The sequence below is a fragment of the Penaeus vannamei genome, chromosome 12 (genome assembly GCF_042767895.1).
Source record: "Penaeus vannamei isolate JL-2024 chromosome 12, ASM4276789v1, whole genome shotgun sequence".
Taxonomy (NCBI): domain Eukaryota; kingdom Metazoa; phylum Arthropoda; class Malacostraca; order Decapoda; family Penaeidae; genus Penaeus; species Penaeus vannamei.
In genome coordinates this window covers 13,422,612-13,437,611 of record NC_091560.1, presented here as the reverse complement: position 1 = coordinate 13,437,611, position 15,000 = coordinate 13,422,612, and the positions used below count along the sequence as shown (strand labels likewise).

The window sequence follows — 15,000 nt, the reverse complement described above, 5'->3', positions numbered from 1 at the left end:
GGTCATAAACATTCTACCAAGCCACTGTCCGGAAGAAATATTGCAAAGTGCTAAAATCCACAACGTTATACACTTCAAATCTAAATTTCGTGTTTTCTTACGTGAATGTTTTATATTTTCCCATGCTGCTCCGTTTTCACATCATCCAGGCCTGGGTTATGTACAGGTAAAGTATCCGGATTTGTGAGTCTACATCGATACATTACAGCCACGCCAAATACTACTAGCCTGGGTCGTGACAGGGCTCCGTTCTCACACAGATAACGGAGGCTCTCAATACGAACTGGCCCGTCACCTGAATAACAATCTCCTTTCGCGCTGTCTGCCGGGCTAGAATTACAGAAGTCGAACAGAAAAGAAAAGAAGAATAAAAACAATACTGAAAAAGATACACCGAACGATTCACACCATTACTCTTGGCAACGGACAGACGTATCCATCTTCTGACTCGTTTTGCTAACGTCCCAAACTCGACATGATAGTTCGATGGGGAAATGGCGCGATCTTTCAAGTAAATGACTTAGTTATGAACTAATTTACTGCGGTTACGCTAAAGTAATTCGAAAACAAAAATGGTGATTAGACTATCGCCCAATGCCTCATAACACGTACTCATTGAAGGTAGGACGATGCCTAAAATTTACAACGTAACACACATTTCTTATTCACGTATCCATACACCCACCCACCCACCCACCCACACATACAAGTATGTGAATAGAAAAACACACTACCGTGTTGATATTATGGTAGAAAAACCCACAATGCATAAACTAGATTTATTGAAGAAAGTGAGACAACAGTTTCGGAATCGTCCTCGATTCCGTCTGAGCCGAAGATGGAATCGAGGACGATTCCGAAACTGTTGTCTCACTTTCTTCAATAAATCTAGTTTGTGCATTGTGGGTTTTTCTATCATATATGTATGTATGCATTTGGGGAAAATCACTCTTCGCCTACTTCTGATTTCTGTTTGTCCTGTTCTCCAATCCGAATACAGGGCCTGCGCACACCCCTCATTACCAGCCAGACCTCCTGACGGTCGCAGAAGGCGCTACTGATCGATCACTGACGGCGACAACGAACGCGACCCGCCACCGCAATGTCAACACATCGCTGTTGACTCTCTCTTTGCGTAATGGCTGCGCTGACACCAAGGCATCGCCTGCTATTGTCACCCGGCGAAAATGCCTTCGACATTCCGGCTCAGCGACGCCTTCGGGAGGAATTTCTTTTTAAACGCCCAGCGCCCCTCGAAAAAATCCCTCAGCACTTGCTTCGTCTTTATGTGTTAATTTCGAGGCCCCGCTCATTTCTGGCTCCCTTTCTTGGAAATAAAAAGGCTCGAGAGGTCTTAGAATACGCATCTCTGCTCCTTCCCCAATGAGCGTCACTTCATATGTATTTCCGTAGGAATGTTGATACGCATCTGGCGTAGTAAGCACAGCAAGAGTTGTGTGTGCAAGTAAGCATATGAAACAGTTGTAGAACATGTGTGCACAGAAGGGCAATTCATACGGATACATTGTGTAAAATTTATAAAAGAGCATTTTTTCTGTCACTCCTTACTTTTGCACTTGGTATATGAGAGTTTGTCAGACTCGTCCTTTCCTCTTGGAAAGCAGTGGAGTACTAGCCTCCCCTCATTCACAGAACTCCCGACAGTGGTGGTGGTGGGGAGGGGGGGGGCGAACGCCTACTCCTCCAGCTCAAGCTCAACACACACCCGCACTGACAAAGGCACGTACCGAAACTTAATATATAACTTTGAAACCCCGCGAAAATGGCAGTTGTTGTGCTCTCCAAACAAGATGGTTTAAATTTACAGTGTCGAAACCGAGCAGGCCACGACGGCGCTACAAATAGCGTGAAGCAAACCCTCAAGCAATGTTTGTGTAAACAATCCCAGCGAGCCCTCACTCCGCCTGTGATTAAGTCTCTTGCCATTGTGTATGCTGCATCACTTGAGGCTCTTCTATCAACATAAAAAAGAAGGGAAAAACGACAGGAAAAATACATTGCGTACACAATCTCGTAACCTTTTAGGCTGCGACGTCGTTATAAACCAAAGAAGAATTATCCTAACTGAGATCTGGTGTGGATTTGATGACATGGCAGTAAGACTATAAGCCTGGGAACTTTGCCTGGTAGCACCTCCCAAACACCATAACGCAACTTGTTGCTAGCATCATGTATACGTTTTATTTTTTTCCTCCAGGCCTGGCCAACGCCCTCCGCACACATGTTTGTTGCAATGGCCTGATATGAAAGTCCCTCTTCAATTGTTCTTCCAAAGGCGGCTCTTTTCTTGCCGAGACACAAGCTCCACCGTACCCAAATCTAACGCATACTAAATCATGCTATCGACAACTGCTGCCACTAAAACACTTCGAGAACTAAATACCAAATTAAATCGCGTTCTAGTCGAATCACCATTTGCAGCCTTGAACACTAGCTATATAAAAGTATCACCAAGGAGGCCGTTTTGCATGCCGTGATGCCAGCTCTCGACATAATGGATGCCATGTCACGTCGCCTGACCTTGGCCTACGGGTGCCGTGTTTCACGAGACGAGAATCAATAGCGCTTGGTGACTCATTCAACATTAATATCATTATTTCTATTTTTATTTCTTTACAGTTCTTGGCATCTTTCTTAATGTAATCTATCACAATGAACATCTCAAGTCCCAACGTCTTTAACCTTATTTTAACATTCACTCAGTAATCGGTTCTAAAAAAGAAAAACTTTCAGCCTTCGAACTGAACTCTCGCCCAACACTCGGGAGTGATCCGTCCATCGACTTATCACAAAGAGAAACAAAGTGAAATCACTTCCCGTCTACTTCCTCCCAGACGGGGTTCGGGCGGCCCCCCTACACCAAAGCCGGAAAGCTCCCACAAAAGGGCCTTATCGGAGCTATAACGACTCAATTAACGAAAGGAAAACACACCCGGGGAAACGTAAAACAAATCCGCCCCCAAAACTCTTGCTACAACAACAAACGCCCTCCCTCCTCCGCCGCCAGCGTCATCACGACCATTAACAAAAACATTTTCGAAAGAAATCGATAAGAAAAAAGTTTCCCTTCCTCTCTTCATGGTTTTCTGTCGTGTAGAATAAAACATCACTAAATATTCTTATCAGGGAAGATAAATGCAGATAAATAGAAATTACAGGGAGACTGACTTACTGACTGTCTCTCTCTCTCTCTCTCTCAATGCATTTAATTCTAAACATTACTAAAGTGAATTTTTTTTCAGGCCAACGATTGAAAAAATCATGAAAGAAACAAATTTGGCGAGATACAATACACTAAAAACGAATGGATATAGCCTTTTCCGCCTCTACATTTTTCTAACAAAAGTAGAACAATCTCATTACGAACAAGAATCAGCTGCTGGCAATTTAAAGAAAAAATGTTAATATAATGTGAAAAAATATACTTAGCATCATCTGGCAAATTGCAGTGATTTAAGAATGGCGTGAGTCTTACAGTGCTAAACAGCAACGAAGAATGGCAGTGTGGTTTTGTGCTGGTAAAAAATAGTAGATGTACGTATGTGCTCACTGTTCGTGTGCAAATGCGAGTTACCGTACCTTATGTTGTTAAACCAGTACGGCCATCGGTTTTGGCATTAAGAAGCTGCGGTTTCATGATGCTCGAAACATTAGGTTTCTGGTTCTACTGACAGATTACCTATTTACTACTAATTAAGAAGTCTTGTGAGCATCTGAGATTCGCTACCTTTACAAGCCAGTAACTGTGGTTTCTGTAAGGCATAAGAAAACCGTCTCGAGCGACCGTTGACGGATAACCCGTTTGAGCTGAATCTTGCGGGGGCGGCAGGAGGTACAAATCCCGGGAAGGTAAGGTGCGCCGGTCTCACCATGTGTGTGGTGGGCGTGTTTGAGATTCAGTTTGTGTTTATGTGTGTACGTTTGTGTGCGTGCATGTGCGGGTGCGTGTATATGTATGTTGCATGTGTATACTTGTGCGTGCGTGTATAAGTACAGATTCAAGAGCACTTGCGTTTTATCAAATGAGCCAATAGTGAACTGTTGTCAAAATCAGGAATTACTGAAGGCTCACTTCGCTCGCGCCACAAGCCGATATTGAAACTGTTTATCCATCACGCCGGTGGCACTCCTAAAACGCCCCTCCACATTAAAACTGCAACTGTGTAACTCCGCACCAAAATTGGCAGCGACCGCAGTGATAAATATTCAACAATCAACAGCCATTCACCACTGGACAAAAATAGCTTCTTTGGTGCATATGCACACACTGTCCACACTAATTTGAATTCTCTATCGGGTGCAGTCAAAACACCATGGATGGCTATCCACTATGGTTGACATAATAGTGGATTGAAATCAAAGATAATAGCGAGGTTAAAGGATAATGATAACATTATCGTCAACGTCATCTATCATGGTAACGATGACAGCCTTTTAATTACGCCAATGCAACAGTAGTGATTATCCAGATGCTATATAAATTGCATCTTTATTATATGGATCAAGAGAACCCTAACTTTGACAATCCATTCCCAGGAGTTTAGCGAGTTGAAATCGATGAAACTTTCGCGTCACTTCGCCGACGACACTCAAGCGTAAACTCCGGCGAGATTCCTTGGAGCTTCCTCGCTCTTCCTCCTCCCTTCTCCTCTCCCTCCGCCCTCATCCGCTCCCCCCCACCCCCTCCCTCCTTCCCCACGCTCATTCACCGCCGGCTGTTCCAACTTCCGTAGAAATGTAAGACCTCTTATAAACTATCTGATAACGCAAGATAAGGAACTTCTTACACGAACAATGAAAACACTTTTACTCGGTATGCACAGCTGATATAAATATGCTTCAGCTGATAAATAATAAAAGAAAGAAATGTTTAAAAATCTATCGAGACGACAGACACGCGTAACCACGACATTGCCCACCCGCCGCGTGCTGAGGAAAAAAATACAAGCCTTTCTCTCTAGCAGACGTGGCCAACGAATGACTAACCTACACAGCATTTCAGGTGTTGTCTGGAAAGAAGAGCGGCTAGTTCCCTGACGACCTGCTAATCCCCCGTGGAGCTTTTATGTGAGCACCAGATCAAGATAACTCCTCGCTGGCAACTGCGTGAAGAGGGAGGTGAGTCACCAGCGGGGAAACACCTTTATCATGCCGGCTGGCGCACATAACACACACACACACATACGCACATGTCCATCCGCTGTCCACGCCGTACGCTTTCACTGTGGTCTGTTATTTAGTACATGCGCCATTGCGCCTTTCACACGAGTAAGCAGAAGTAATATTTAACCCAATTTCTTTTCCTTTCTGGCTAAAGCAATATTGGCAATTCACATTTTACTCAACTAGACGGTGAAATAGTCCCTCATAGTATCTTTTTTACACTTCAAAAAGCGTAAAGTTCTATTCAACTAAGGTAAAATATTACACGGTCTTAATTACTTTATATCACTCTTACGATTTCTTCATGAAACTACGGTTATCATAATAAAACTAGGTCTACCGCCGACCCTGAAGGATTGTGCCAAGGGTATAAGGTTAAGGAGTCGAACGAGACTTTCGATACTCCTTGGATTTGCCTTTACACACACACACACACACACACACACACACACACACACACACACACACACACACACACACACACACACACACACACACACACGTCAGCATACAAATACATATACATACATACATACATGCGTACATATAAACACACACAAATACATTAACATACATACACATATACACGCACACATATAAATACATTAGCATACAAATACACATACACACAAACACAAAACAAAAATACATAAGCATACAAATATACATACATACATACATACATACACACACACGCACACGCACGAGTGTACAAATACGTTTCTCCCGTGTTAACTCCGCCCTGATCACAAAAAACGACCTCTGATGGGGACAACATGCCTCGTCCAGCATTTTGCCGTGATACACAACCCACTGCATATCATTACCGGATTTGGTGAGCGTCCGAACACACGTGCATATAACCTAGAATGCCGAACACTAATATTTAACCTAGCATTTCGAACGTGACTATTCAAACGAGCATTTGTTCTTTCTACTTTTGAACAAACTTTCTATCCGTTGTTTCAGCTTACATTGGGGCATCTGTGCAAGATTGAAACAAGCCACATAGAATTCCGGCTCTAAACACACATTTATATGATGCATATAGGCTACATATATAAAAAATCCTATGTGAAGAAACATTGACACATATATGTGTATGTGCATGTGTACATGTACATGTACATGTATATGTATATGTATATGTATATGTATATGTATATGTATATGTATATGTATATGTAATGTATATGTATATGTATATGTATATGTATATGTATATGTATATGTATATGTATATGTATATGTATATGTATATGTATATGTATATGTATATGTATATATATATATATATATATATATATATATATATATATATATATAATCTAACACGTATAACAATATTCTAACAAACATATAATATGTTAGTGTGTGTCTGCGTGTGTGTGTGTGTGTGTGTGTGTGTGTGTGTGTGTGTGTGTGTGTGTGTGTGTGTGTGTGTGTGTGTGTGTGTGTGTATTAGATGGTTCATGAAGGAAGAGTACGGTGATGGAGTGGTAGGTTAATGATGGGGAATAGAAGGGTGGAGGGCTGAGAGAGATCGAAAGAGAGAGAGAAAGAATGAAAGAGAGAGGGAGGGAGGGAGGGGGGGCGATAGAGAAAGGGAAAGAGAGGGGAAGAGGGAAAAGGAGAAAGGGACAAGAAAAGCGAGAATGATCGACAGACAGAGAGTTCCATCAGACATTCCCTTATGGCAGAAGGCAAGTAGAGGAGCGTAGAGGCGAGCCAGCTGCCTTGGACAACCCCCAATCCCACCAAGTCGGAGCTGGCTAGAACAACCAAACATCGAACTCGGTCAAAAGTATACCATGCTATATCGGCGTCGAGACCAATCTTTGGTAAATAATCACATCAGTTTAGGTGTCCCGTCGTCCTGTTTGGAAAATATCGTAGGCTGACAGGGTGCATATGGCTGACACCTTGATATTTAACTCTGAAGAGCTGATAATATTTGTAAAGGTATCCATCTTCCTTATTTTCTGGGTCTTTTCGAAAGAACATTTGCTTTTCTTTTGAATGTGTTTGCTAACCAGCACTACCTCTGTCACCTTCTGGATACTTGGTGTGATTTGTCGGCACTCAAGACGTACTAATACAAGACACACATGCACATATAAGAGCAAACAGCACATCAGTACACATGACACCAAAACGGATAATCTTACCGCTGCGAGGCGTGGAGTATACAGATGAAAAACAAACAGTTGGCGCAGCGACGTGAGTGAGAGAGAGAGAGGGAGAGACAGAGAGCACGACAGCGGCAATCAAGCGAGCGTGAGCAGGACCACTCGAGCAGGTCCTCCTCTTAGCACAGCCTCAACCACACTGACTCTCGCCGCCGCCGGCACCCCCCGTTCCCTTCCTACTCACCCCTCCCCTTCGCACCACGCCAGCCCTCAGAAATCGCACGCAAAATGGACCGTCTGGTAACTCACCGGCATCACCCTTGGATTCCACGCTAGACATCACTCTTCATTCTGAAGTTTTGTATGACTATATTCACGAACTGAGCTTTTCTGGCCAAGAAAAATTATTCGCAAACGCTACGGCACTCCTAGTAACGCGAACATGAACACTAAAAATAATCTCCGAATGCTGAGTATTTCTTGCAGTTTCTTTTCTAGCACCATAGAGCTAGCAGGCAAGTGTCACATGTACTCCCAACTTCGCCTATCAGAGATCCATATAGTCCCTCCTACCTAACTCCACCCACCCCAGGAGTCATGATAAAGGTCTCTTTGATCCGCATGATCAACCTGCCACACCTCTTGCGCCCCAATACTACATATGTTGCGGTTCCAAAGGCGTGAGATTCGAGGCATGCGGTATGCAGACCTACAACCTTAAAGGAGGGAAGGGGACAGGGTGTTTCATGACGTGGAAGTTGGCCGAGGGATTTAAATCTTCCTCCCCGAATACCTGGCACTCGGAGCGACGGGGAAGGGAACGCTGAAGGGGTTGGGCCTAAATGTGGTTCAATTTTCCGCTCTTGACAGCTTGAGGTTCAGCGCGTGCGTGTATGTTAGCCAGGACAACCTCTCCTCCACAGGGAAAGAATTCTCGCATAGTGGAGGGGGGGGGGGGGTTGACTGACACATGCTTAAAGATTACACTTAATTGGGTTTCCCGCGTGAGTCAGGCGCCCGTCAAGCGCGAAAGCAAACTTCCCCAACAGAAGTGCGATGGTGAGGAAGTGCGGCAAGGCTTCGCTCGCGCCCTACCGTCCTCAACGAATGCAAGGGAACTTCTTAAAACGTGATAGGTACATAAAAAATAAACAGGTCACAATGTAAAGTATTAACCTTGAAATCATTGCCCGAAGGAAATAAATCCTACCTGATGGCGAAGATAAACGACAGGTCAAAGGTCACGTTCCAGGGGTCCTAAAGTATCCTGACCAGAACTTCTAAACAAGGTAAAACCCGAGTACTCGTGATTACTATAAGCCTAATTTCGTTAGACCCGCATTTGCGAAGTTCCTCGCGTAGATACGCAGGAATAACTGTCACAACAGGATACAAAGATAATCTTCGTTTGCCCGCTTCGATACGTGGACAATTCCTGAAGAAGGATACTGGTGTTGCCATGTTTATCCACGCGTCTTGATTAGAAATAAGAAATAATTTCGCTGGTCGATAACTAAATTACTTTAAGGCTGCTACTGTAATGTCGATTTTCATATATGTCTGCAACCCTTAAACTCAGAATTTAGGGCTATCTAATGTTATTAATCAAAACCGTATAAACGGTGATGCAATCTTGCAACCGCATACGCCTGCAGTTGCAAAAAGGAATAGATAAATAAATATCACAAAATAATAACAAACCACATTACCATTTCTCACATAACACGAAATATGCCCTTATACTTCCTAAGCATGCACATTTTCCCTAACAAAGTTTTATCCCTATTTTCATTCATTCATGTCTCCTAGTAGACCTACACAAAGTAAAATGTCATTGCTAACAAGCTGGCGAAGCGAAGACAACTAGCCAGACGTGAAAAAATGGCCGCACTAACTAAACCACGTGACAGGCTGGCAAAGAAAGTCGGCTCGCGTGTCAGACAGCTAAAATCCAAACCTCTCTTTAGAAATTCCTTCACTACAGGGCTAGCGAGATCAATACGCAATCCACCTCACCTTGCAAAGTCCAACAAAACACGGATTTATGAGAAAAGCTGCATACACTATAACTTATGCCTGCATCGACGGTAGACCTGCATCCAAAACAACGACTCACTGGTCATAACTCTTACACATTTTATTTTACACACACAGTCACAAACACACACACACACACACACACACACACACACACACACACACACACACACACACACACACGCACACACACACACACGCACGCACACACACACACACACACACACACACACACACACACACACGCACGCACACACACACACACACTCACGCACGCACGCACGCACGCACGCACACACACACACACACACACACACACACACACACGCACGCACACACACAGAAGACTTACTAATAACCCCCAGGATCATATTCGCCAACAGCTAAACTAATACTGAGAAGCCAATCCACAGTCGACAGCCTCGGCAAACATCACACGAGAGCAAAATAGACTAACGGAAAAGACGGTTCCTCTTATTAACCCCCGCGCCGAATGAACGAGGAAAAGGAAACAAACACAACAACAACAACAAAAACGAATGGTCAGAAGGAAAGTCGAAATAGTTCGACTTTGATCAGAGCCTTGCATTAATCCCACACACTCTCGTGCCAGTTGCTGGGTGGAGGCCGTTGAGAACGGAGTGTGGATGACTTTCGCTCGCTCTCGCTCTCTCTCTCTCTCTCTCTCTCTCTCTCTCTCTCTCTCTCTCTCTCTCTCTCTCTCTCTCTCTCTCTCTCTCTCTCTCTCTCTCTCTCTCTCTCACGAACTCTTACATTCTCCTCTTTCTGTCACTCACTCTCTTTGCTTTTTACATGTAACATCAAATAAACAGAAGGACTGATCTGTTTATTCATCCTCATTAAAAAAAAAGTTCCCGTTTTACTAATTAAGCGACTACAGCCTAAAACTAATGACATCACTTAATGATTCCCTACCTATAATTTCGCGGTGCTCAATCACATTAGGAACAAACGATGACTATAAACCACCTACACACATATGTTTCTGAATAAACATCGTACTTAAGTTATGCAAATGAGCTTGAAACCTGAATCCCAGTGTTTGTGCGCGAATGCCACCGACAATTTTAGACCACGAAAATCATAAAAGGACTATGCTACATATCAAATCTTGCTTTTAAAGCAAACAAACCTATTAAGGCGAGTATATATATTGAAATACATATTCATATATTCACTACCTACATACGATCTTGTCCGATCTTATTACAAACAAAAGGATTTTTCTTAAGATCTAAATTCTACCGATCCGTTCAGAGTAGACTCACATACAACTTTTAGAATACCTGTTTTTTTCCCCTTGTAACCAACGTACCTTACGTCAGACACTATGAAAAAAAAATGTGCCGAAGACTTATTTCTAACACGCAGCCACACAAATAAATAAATAACAACCCCAAGTACAAACCAAGATACACAACAGTCCCTTATGGAAATCTCAGCCTGGGTAATTGACAATAAATCCTTCCAGAGCATTATCGGACCTGAGATTTGTGAGACTTCGGGAGTGGGCGGTGTCTCGAGCCAGGACACCCGCCCCAGCACGACACAATGAGCGCCCAATTCGCCCAAGTGGTCTATCGGGGACCCATCGCCTCTGCGAAGACCTATCTCTCTCTTGCCTTCTGGTGGAGTGGAGGAAGAGAGGGAGGAGGATGAAGGAGGTGGAAGAGGAAATGGAGGAGGATGAAGGAGGTGGAAGAGGAAGAGAAGGAGGGGGAGGAGGAGGAGGTGGAAGAGGAGGAAGAAGGCGGATAAGAGGAAAGGAGGAAGAATAAGAAAAGGAGGGAGAGGGGAGGAAGAGGGATAAGGAAGAAGGTGGAGGTGGAGGTGTAGGAAGGAGAGAGGAGGAAGACTAAGAAGAGGAGGGAGGAGGAGGAAAAGGTGGGGTGGAGATGGAAGTGCAGGAAGAAGAGGGGAGGAAAAGGAGGTGGGTGAAGAGGAAGTGGGGGTGCGGGGCGGAAGAGGAAAAGGGGAGAGCAGGTGACGGCCGAGGTGGAGTAGGGGGAGGAGCAGCAGGAGCAGGAGGTGGCGGAGGAGGACGAGGAGGAAGAGGATGAGGAAAAGGAAGATGGGGATGAGGAGGAGGACAAGGAGAAAAAGGAAGATGGGGATGAGGAGGAGGAGAAAGAGGTGAAAGAGGAGAAGTAAGAGAAAGAGAAGGAATAGGAGCAGGAGTTGAAGGAAGAGGAAGTTGCAGGAAATAAAAAATAATAACGATGAGTAGTAGTTGTAGTTGTAGTAGTAGTAGTAATAACTAATAGTAGTAGAAGCAGCAGCAATAGTAGTAGTAACATCAGTAGCAGTAGTAGCAGCTACAGCAGCAGCAAGTTGTTGTAGTAGTAGTAGTAGTTGTAGTAGTAGTAGTAGTAGTAACAGTAATAGTAGTAGTAGCAGTAGTAGAAGCAGCAGCAATAGTAGTAGTAACATCAGTAGCAGTAGTAGCAGCTATAGCAGCAGCACGTTGTAGTAGTAATAGTAGTAGTAGTAACAGTAATAGTAGTAGTAGCAGTAGTAGAAGCAGCAGCAATAGTAGCAGTAACATCAGTAGCAGTAGTAGCAGCTATAGAAGCAGCAAGTTGTATTAGTAGTAGTAGTAACAACAGCAGCAGCAGCAGTAGTAGCAACAGTAACAGTAGCAGTGGCGGTAGTAGTAGCAACAGTAGCAGCAACAGTAATACGATAAGGTTGAAAATTAGAAAATTCCGCAGAATAGAAGGTAACAGCAAGAGAAAAAGGAGGACGGAGTACAGTGAGAGAAAGGCGTGGAGGAATGAAAAAAAAGAAAACATGTTGGGAAACAAAGTAGTACTGTTAATAAAGGATAAAGCAGAATAAAAAAAAACGCAAGGAGGGAAAATGGGAAAGAACAGAAAGAAGAAACGCAAAACTGGAGAAGCTTTTAAGATGAAAACAAAGACAAATACTGAAAACAACAAAATCAGGGAAATGCGGGCGGTTCCAAGGCCATTGCAGCTACAAAGGGATCCGCCAGCACGATAAAAGACGGTATAAGTACACGTAACAATAGAAGATTATGCAATAAGGCAGTAAGACCGTACCATCTTTCATACATTTATACTTAAAAAAAACATATAAAACGGCAAACTAAGCCCCATCTCTCTGCGTGTGGTCAACTGTGATAGGATACAAACGATGTGACCGTTCGCTGTGATCTTTCGTGAATTTTTCATGTAGGTCTATGTACGTTTAGCCATCGCGCACGTCACGCATCGAACCCCGTTAAAGCCGCGGGTATCTGTTTTGGCTAGTTACTAATCCTTATCACCAACTAGTCAAGCAACAGCAAAAAATAGATAAACAATGCAACATAACTCATTAAAAAGAGCATTCGTAAAGTAAAACAACAGTATGACGACACTAAGAAACGCCCCAGGCCATTTCGCTGCAGCCAAGAGGGAGTGTACCTTGAAGTAAGATACACTTAAATTTCATAAGCACACGGCCGGTTGTCCTGAGACTCTCCAGGATTTGGAAATTAAATTACAATGAATTGTTGCCTCACTTCTGCCACCGGTCCTTGGGCGTCCTCCAGCTTTTCCTTCTTTCTTTGTTGTAGACGAGGAGGGAGACAGAGGAAGGAGGTGAGGGAGAAGGAGAAAGGGAAAGGATACGAAAGAAAGGGAGGAAGGGAAAGAGGGGGGACTGGGATGGTAGGGAAGGGAAGGGAGAGAGGGAGAGGGGGGGGAATGAGAGATAGATGAATGGATGGATGGATAGACTGGGGGAGAGAGAGAGAGAGAGAGAGAGAGAGAGAGAGAGAGAGAGAGAGAGAGAGAGAGAGAGAGAGAGAGAGAGAGAGAGAGAGAGAGAGAGAGAGAGAGAGGGGGGGGGGGGGCGAATGAGAGATATATGAATGGATGGATAGATGGATGGATGGATGGATAGACTGAGAGAGAGAGAGAGAGAGAGAGAGAGAGAGAGAGAGAGAGAGAGAGAGAGAGAGAGAGAGAGAGAGAGAGAGAGAGAGAGAGAGAGAGAAAGAGAGAGAGAGAGAGAGAGAGAGAGAGAGAGAGGAGAGAGAGAGAGAGAGAGAGAGAGAGAGAGAGAGAGAGAGAGAGAGAGAGAGAGAGAGAGAGAGGGGGGGGGGCGAATGAGAGATATATGAATGGATGGATAGATGGATGGATGGATGGATAGACTGAGAGAGAGAGAGAGAGAGAGAGAGAGAGAGAGAGAGAGAGAGAGAGAGAGAGAGAGAGAGAGAGAGAGAGAGAGAGAGAGAGAGAGAGAGAGAGAGAGAGAGAGAGAGTCTGTCGAATTCACCCAATAATCAATTATGCAGACAGGCCCACCGCATTAGGCATTGCAATGACTTGAATATGCTCTTCCATGCTGCATAGACGTGGCTACTTGGCGCCTCTACCAAAGGCTGATACGTCTGCCGGTGCTGTTCATATCAAATTCCTGCAGCTGTTGCTCCATCGGGCCCGCCTTAAATGCGTTTTTACCGATCTGACCGCATGCCGATAATCTCTGGCTGGGGGGTCGAGGCTGAGGTCCCTGCAAGAGGGCTGAGCTGCCTGAACGACGGGACAAGGAGCAGAACTTTCATGTTGTGTTCTGATCAACGAAGGTGGCAAATGTTCTCAAATACGCGACCGGATGCTGATTGCTGATCATCTAACGCCTAAAGAGATGAAGAGAGAGAGAGAAAAATGAGGTGAGGGAAAGGAAAAGAGGATAAAAGAAAGAGAAAGAAAATAAGAAAAGAGAAAAATACGAGGTGAGGGAAAGGGAAGGGACAATGTGAGAAAGAAAGAAAAAGAAAGAAAAGATAAAAAAAGAGGGAGAGAAGGAAAGAGGCAAGGGAAAAAGGACAAAGCGAGGGAAGGAAAAAGAGAAAAGGCGAGAAGGGAGGGAAGATAAAAATGAGAGAGGAAAGAAAACAGAAAGAGAAACAGGGAGAGTGGGAATGAGAGACAGAAGAGAGAAAGAGAGAAAGGAAAAGTGGGAAAAAAGACCTGAAGTGAAGGAGAGAGCGAAAGCTATCCCTAAAGCTAAACAAAGGTCGACCTGCTATCACCGGAACAGCAAAATGTCAGAGGAAGACCGTCTCAGCGCAACGAGTACTTGATCTTCTCTACCCTCCTGGTTCTCCACCTCATTATCTCTCTTATTTTATCTACCGTTCTCCACCCTCTTCCTTGTCCCTAACCACATACGTGACATTGATATGACTGTCGATAAATAGACAAAGACAAAGCCTTAGCAAGTCTATCATCAAATATCCGATCTGCCCTTGCCAAAGCGCCGGTTTCAGGTCAATGTCCTTAATAAGTATAATACAGAGGGGCCCCAGAATTTCTAAGTATTCCACTCTAACAACTCCTTTTTGATCATAAACAAATTCGCAACGAATAACTTCTATGATTTCCTCTACAGACTATGCAATGATATTATACATGGGCAGTAATTTTATGCTGTTGTTTCTTAAAAAAAAAAAACATAGTTTGTACGAAAGAAAAAAGAAAAGAAAAGAAAAGAAAAAAGGCAAATCTTAATAAAGACATTGCCATGAAACAAAAACAGTAATGTAGACTGTTTTATAAATAATAATAATAACAATAACAATAATAATATTATTATTATTATTAATAATAACAGC

At 43.7% G+C, this 15,000-nt stretch overlaps 1 protein-coding gene across 21 annotated transcripts in view; it reads right to left on the bottom strand.

Annotated features, from left to right (window-relative positions):
- Positions 1 to 15,000, bottom strand: part of LOC113804688 (serine/threonine-protein kinase DCLK1) — a 104,533-nt gene that overhangs the window by 67,472 nt on the left and 22,061 nt on the right. For 7 of the 21 annotated variants that reach the window (XR_003475616.2, XR_003475615.2, XM_027355564.2 and 4 more), the window contains exon 1: positions 7,353 to 7,520. The exons of 8 other annotated variants lie outside the window; for them this stretch is intronic. The gene's annotated coding sequence lies outside the window, so the exon portion shown is untranslated. Of the gene's footprint in view, positions 1 to 5,007; positions 5,029 to 7,352; positions 7,551 to 8,106; positions 8,240 to 15,000 lie in introns of those variants that run through there. 6 more of the 21 variants (XR_011398884.1, XR_011398883.1, XM_027355566.2 and 3 more) reach the window with 4 other exon arrangements.